We start from the raw sequence: 6860 nt of genomic DNA on the forward strand, positions 1-6860 counted from the left end.
GCTTTTTTTTTTTTTTTTTTTTTTTTTGAGGCAGAGTCTTGCTCTGTCGCCGGGACTGGAGTGCAGTGGCCGGATCTCAGCTCACTGCAAGCTCCGCCTCCCGGATTTACGCCATTCTCCTGCCTCAGCCTCCCGAGTAGCTGAGACTACAGGTGGCCGCCACCTCGCCCAGCTAGTTTTTGTATTTTTAGTAGAGACGGGGTTTCACCGTGTTAGGATGGTCTCGATCTCCTGACCTCGTGATCTGCCCGTCTCGGCCTCCCAAAGTGCTGGGATTACAGGCTTGAGCCACCGTGCCCGGCCAAATATGAGGATTTTGGTAATAAATGCTTATGCCTAACTACAAAAGTAAATAGGTAAATGTGTACTTTGTGTGCTTAAACTTTTTGGGCATGAGAAAATTGGGTCAGCTTTTCTTTTGGATCTTGGAATGCCAGAGCAGAAATTTATTTTATTCAATTATTGCTTTAAAATTACTTATAATGGGATGGGCATGGTTGCTCACAACTGTAATCCCAACACTTTGGGAGGGCCAAGGTGGGAGGATCACTTAAGGCCAAGAGTTTGAGACCAGCCTGAGCAATACCGTAAGACCCCCCATCTCTTTTTTTTTTTTTTTTTTTTTTTTTTGAGACGGAGTCTTGCTCTGTCGCCCAGGCTGGAGTGCAGTGGCCGGATCTCAGCTCACTGCAAGCTCCACCTCCCGGGTTCACACTATTCTCCTGCCTCAGCCTCCGGAGTAGCTGGGACTACAGGCGCCCGCCACCTCGCCCGGCTAGTTTTTTTGTATTTTTTAGTAGAGACGGGGTTTCACCGTGTTAGCCAGGATGGTCTTGATCTCCTGACCTCGTGATCCGCCCGTCTCGGCCTCCCAAAGTGCTGGGATTACAGGCTTGAGCCACCGGGCCCGGCCAAGACCCCCATCTCTACAAAACAAAATTTTTAATTAGCTGGGTGTGGTGGCAAACACTTGTGGTCCGAGCTACTCTGGAAGTTTGGGTGGGAGGATCGCTTGAGCCCTGGGAGGTCGAGGCTGCAGTGAACTGATATCGTGCCTCTGCACTCCAGCCCAGGTGACAGAGTAAGGCTGTCGCAAAAAAAAAAAAAAAAAATTACTTACAGGTATTCAGCTGGTATGGATGATGGTTATATGCTTTTCAGTAAAAGGGATAAGAATTTTCACCTAAATTTTTCACTGAGTTAAGAAAATTATCACCAAGGAAATATAATTACTTGATGAAATTGACACACAAGGCCGGGCGCGGTGGCTTAAGCCTGTAATCCCAGCACCTTGGGAGGCTGAGACGGGTGGATCACGAGGTCAGGAGATCGAGACCATCCTGGCTAACACGGTGAAACCCCGTCTCTACTAAAAATACAAAAACTAGCTGGGCGAGGTGGCGGGCGCCTGTAGTCCCAGCTACTCGGGAGGCTGAGGCAGGAGAATGGCGTAAACCCGGGAGGCAGAGCTTGCAGTGAGCTGAGATCTGGCCACTGCACTCCAGCCCCGGCGACAGAGCGAGACTCCGTCTCAAAAAAAAAAAAAAGAAAAGAAATTGACACACAAGATACTGGTTTCACCCAAGACAAAACATGCTTGGAAATTGACAACTGAGTTTGAAGGGAATGTTGTATTTCCATAAAACACATCACATGCAATATATTAACGAATGTAAAATGAGAAACAAATAGAAACATTTGCCCTTTCTGCCAAATCTACCAGTAGTGACTTTTATATGGAAAAATGACAGTTCACAGCTTCACTGGTTCTTCCTTTTCTTTCCATATGGAAATGATTACCTTTTTGCTGTTTTTCTTATCAACTGTTGCTATGATTTAAAATACTGAACCATATCTTATTTCTAAGGAATGTAAAAAGTGGTCTGTTCTGCTGCTAAAAGGCACACCCCACTGCTGCATTTCGTTAACCCAAGTATACTTGAAAAATAATTAGATCATAATTTTTACAAAACAAGTTAAAGTAATTGTTTAAGCATTGAAGAGATCCACAGACTGAAACAATTTCCCAGACTAAACCAGCATTCATGAAGATCTGTAACTGAGTGTCTCACCAGGGGTCAATGCGATTCTGAGGAACCTTGCTAGAAGTTAACTTGAAAGAAAGTCATAAGTTGAAATCATTTGATATTTGAGAAAATTCATGAGGTACCAATAGGGGCAAGTATATTTCTAATTTGGCAACTCATGGAATCATTAGCAGGTGAATATTAGAAGCAAATCCCAACTAGACAGAGCTCTGGGTCCATTTACTTATGCTATTTGACCCTTTTTTATGATCCACAACTGCATTATTTGATATGTAAGGTTACCTATTATATATGTGTGTGTGTGTGTGTGTCTGTGTGTGTGTGTGTGTGTGTGTGTGTGTGTGTGTGTATATATATATATATATTTTTTTTTTTTGAGACAGGGTCTCACTCTGTCACCCAGGCTGGAGTGCAGTAGCATGATCTCAGCTCACTGCAGCCCCAACCTCCCAGGCTCAAGCAATCCTCCTACCTTAGCCTCACTAATAACTGGGACTGTCGGTGTGCACCACTATGCCCAGCTAATTTTTGTATTTTTGGTACAGATGAGGTTTCCCCATGTTGTCCAGGCTGGTTTCAAACTCCTGGGCTCAGGCCATCCACCTACCTCGGCCTCCCAAAGTGCCGAGATTACAGGCATGAGCCACCATACCTAGCCAATACCTAAATATTTTAAAGCTTGGGTTAAAACATTTACATGGAAAATAATTTTTTTCTTGTCTACTTGGAATAACAAAATTTTTGCTCTTAAAGTTGTGATTTTAAGTTAAAAATTAACACCAAGATGCTGATGTCAAAGCTTCCAAATGGGGTGGCATTGGAAACGTACTTTGATTTGTGTGGAGATAATGGCCAGTCAGCCAGGACAACATTGGCTGTCTTAGCTCCTGGGCACACAGATCCAGAAAACTTTGAAAGTATAATTTCTTAGATTGTGAGGTAACTGGCATATTATGTTGTCAGACATTATCCTGCAGAGCCAGAATGCACCCCTATGGACAGTGAGCACAGTGTGAATGCAAACTGTTTCTTATTGTCAAGCTCTTTCTCTCTTATCTTCCCCAATGTCTGCTTTTCTCAAGAGCTTAAGCTGTAGAACCTGTTTTTTCCCATGCATTCGCCACTTCCAGCCCTGGGATCTCCCCGAAAACTCCCCTCCCCCATCGGCCGTTACTATTCAATCTACAACATCTTTCAACATCTTTCTCCTATATTTTACCCGTCACTTAGAACTCACTAAGTATGTCAACAATTCACTATTATCAGTCAATTCATCCATTCAACCAGTATCTATTCAGTGCCAGGCACTGAGGAAGAGGTTAGGGATACAGGGATCAGTGCTACCTTGTCTGAATGAAGAAGCTTCTTGGGATGTTTAGTGCCACAATTCTAGCTTCCCAATTATTGCTTGTTATCTTGCCTGTGTGCATATTCACATTTTTTCCACGAAAGGATGTGGTCCAAGAAAGAGCAATGAACTCAGAGCTCTGGTCTGGGCTAGACTTAAGTGTTGAAATGTCTCTTCACTGGCTCCGTAGGCTCTATAAACTCTGCTTTGCAGTGTACATACCAGTGATTCTTCTCCTGACCACCATGTGTATCACACTTGAATTCCTGTCCCAAATTTTCTTTTAAAACATACTGCATATGTCCCTAAACCACTATCTTCTCTACTGAGCCCTAAGTTTGGCAGATACCCCTTTCTTGTTCTGCCACCTACCCACCAAATATGGCTTTAACCACTAGCTTGTCATTTTGGGCCAATAATCTTTTATTTTATTTATTTTTTTGAGACAGGGTCTCACTGTCTTGCCCAAGCTGGAGTGCAGTGGTGCGATAGTGGCTCACTGCAGCCTCAACCTCTGAAGCTCAAGTGATCCTCCTGCCTCAGCCTCCTGAGTAGCTGGGGCTACGGTGATACACCACTACACTTGGCTAAATTTTTTATTTTTAGTAAAGACGAGGTCTGACTATGTTGCCCAGGCAGGTCTCAAACTTTGAGGCTCAAGTAATCCTCCTACCTTGGCCTCCCAATGGCCCTCCCTCCTGGGATTACAGGTGTGAGCCACTGTGCCTGGCCAACCAACAGTCATTTATGTGAAGAGATATTTCCTCAACTATATCAATCATATTGTTTCCTATGGGTTTGAGGAATGTGAGCTAAAAAAAACTGGCTTTAGCCAGGCACGATGACTCATGCCTGTAATCCCAGCACTTTGGGAGATTGAGGCGGGTGGATCACCTGAGATCGGGAGTTCGAGACCAGCCTGGCCAACATGGTGAAACCCCAGCTCTACTAAAAATACAAAAAATTAGCTGGATGTGGTGATGCACATCTGTAATTCCAGCTACTCGGGAGGCTGAGAAAGGAGAATTGCTTGAACCCGGGAGGCGGAGGTTGCAATGAGCTGACATCGTGCCACTACATTCCAGCCTGGGCGACAGAGCAAGACTCTATCTCAAAAAAAAAAAAAAAAAAAAAAAGCAAAAAACCGGCTTTATATTTTTAACTAAATAACTTCCTACTCCTACACCCTAAAATGTCTCGGATGATGCAATGTCAATCTTATTAATAGATGGAAAACCATTTCCGCAAGCAGGAATGCTTGCACAAGGAGTTAAGATAAACAACGTAAATATTTCAAGTTTCTGGGAAACATAATGTCAGGTCAGTGTATGGTGTTCCAGCTGTGGAAAAGGGGAAAAGATACAAAGTCCCAACCATTTAGACTCTAGGGAGCCAGTGAAACAGGAAGAGATGAAAAGAAAGATCAGGGGAATTGATGATGCCCTCAAAGAACCGCTAAAAAAGAAACTTGATGGGTTTTAAATTATAAACTTTACCTAATATAAACCAAAAATAAAATTCTAAGCCTTCGAACATCTGAATGGATCCCTCGTGTCAGCAAGGGCATTCCAAAGCTAACCTGAAAGGCCATGACGGAAAGGGGGTGGGGTCAGACAGACTTATACCCCGTTCCCTTTTGGATTTCCTGATAGAACAGACTCTTAAGTCTGGTAACAAACATTTACACTCATTGTTCTCTCCTTCCAAAGCCTGCTACCTGGAGGCTTCATCTGCATAAAACCTTGGTCTCCACAACCCCTTATCTTAACCCAGACATTCCAAAGTTTTTACACAATAATGTAACTCTTTCAGCCCATTAACTTTTTTTTTTTTTTTTTTGAGACAGTCTTGCTCTGTCACCCAGGCTGGAGAGTGCAGTGGTGTAATCTCCGGTCATTGCAACCTCTGCCTCCCAGGTTCAAGCGATCCTCCTGCCTCAGCCTCCTGAGTAACTGGGATTACAGGCCCATGCCAAAACACCCAGCTAATTTTTGTTGTTGTTTTTTTTTAGTAGAGATGGGGTTTAGTAGAGACGAGGCCTCCCAAAGTACTGAGATTATAGCCGTGAACCACCGTGCCTGGCCTTCATTATTATTATTTTTGAGACAGAGTCTCACTTTGTCGCCCAGGCTGGAGTGCAGTGGCGCAATCATGGCTCACTGCAGCCTTGACCTCCTCTGGCTCCAGCCATCCTCCCACCTCTGTCTCCCGAGTAGCTGGGACCACAGCTGTGTGCCACAACGCCCTGCTAATGTTTGTATTTTTTGCACAGACAGGGTTTTCTTCATTTTTACCAGGCTGGTCTCAAACTCCTGAGCTCAAGCAATCCACCCGCCTCAGCCTCCCAAAGTGCTGGGATTACAGACATGAGCCACCGCACCTGACCTCACTTTTTCTTTCCTTTTTCTTCTTTTGAGACAGAGTCTCAGTCTGTCACCCAGGCTAGAATGCAGTGGCACAATCTTGGCTCACTGCAACCTCCACCTCCTGAGCTCAAGCAATCCTCCCACCTCAGCCCCCTGAGTAGCTGGGACTACAAGCAGGCACCACCATGCTTGGCTAATTTTTAAATATTTTGTAGAGACGAGGTTTCATTATATTGTCCGGGCTGGTCTCAAACTCCTGGGCTCACGTGATCTTCCCACCTCAGCCTCCTAAAGTGCTGGGATGACAGGTGTGAGCAACTGTGTCCAGCCCTTTTTTATGCTTTCTGAAACATAGCAAGTAAATTGTTTGTTGTTACTGTTTTTGAGACAGAGTTTTGCTCTTGTTGTCCAGGCTGGAGTGCAATGGTGCAATCTCGGCTCACCGCAACCTCTGCCACCTGGGCTCAAATAATTCTGCCACCTGAGCCTCCTAAGTAGCTGTGATTACAGGTATGCGCCACCACACCCAGCTAATTTTGTATTTTTAGTAGAGACGGGGTTTCTCCATGTTGGTCAGGCTGGTCTCAAACTCCCAACCTCAGGTGATCCACCCGCCTCGGCCTCCCAAAGCGCTGGGATTATAGGCGTGAGCCACTGAGACTGGCAGTAAATTGTTTTAAAATTAGATATATGGGTGGCAGTGTAGTTCTATGAGACACGCTGTTCTAAACATTTCAGGAGCAAACTGCTGGGAATTGTAGGAACTGGAGTTGAACAGAATTTGTCCTTACTAGGTGAGAGGTCATGGGAACATGATAGTAAGAAACATGACATAAGGCAAAAGATGGGAGTTTCCTTTCTGATGAAAAAAGGGCTTTGCTTAAGCTCGACTCCTGCGATGAGTATGAAAGAGGCAGGATGTGAGCTTAATTCAACAAACATCCACTGAACACCTGCAAGGAAGGACACTGTGCTAGGGCGGGGTAATAATGAGTTAGACCTGGCCTCCGGCCACTAGGAGGCCACCACTTGGCATATTCTTTGCTGCAGAGCATATACCTGACTCATGGTAAAGACTCCATGTTTACTGAACAGATT

Source organism: Piliocolobus tephrosceles, chromosome 16, assembly GCF_002776525.5.
Source record: "Piliocolobus tephrosceles isolate RC106 chromosome 16, ASM277652v3, whole genome shotgun sequence".
Lineage (NCBI taxonomy): Eukaryota > Metazoa > Chordata > Mammalia > Primates > Cercopithecidae > Piliocolobus > Piliocolobus tephrosceles.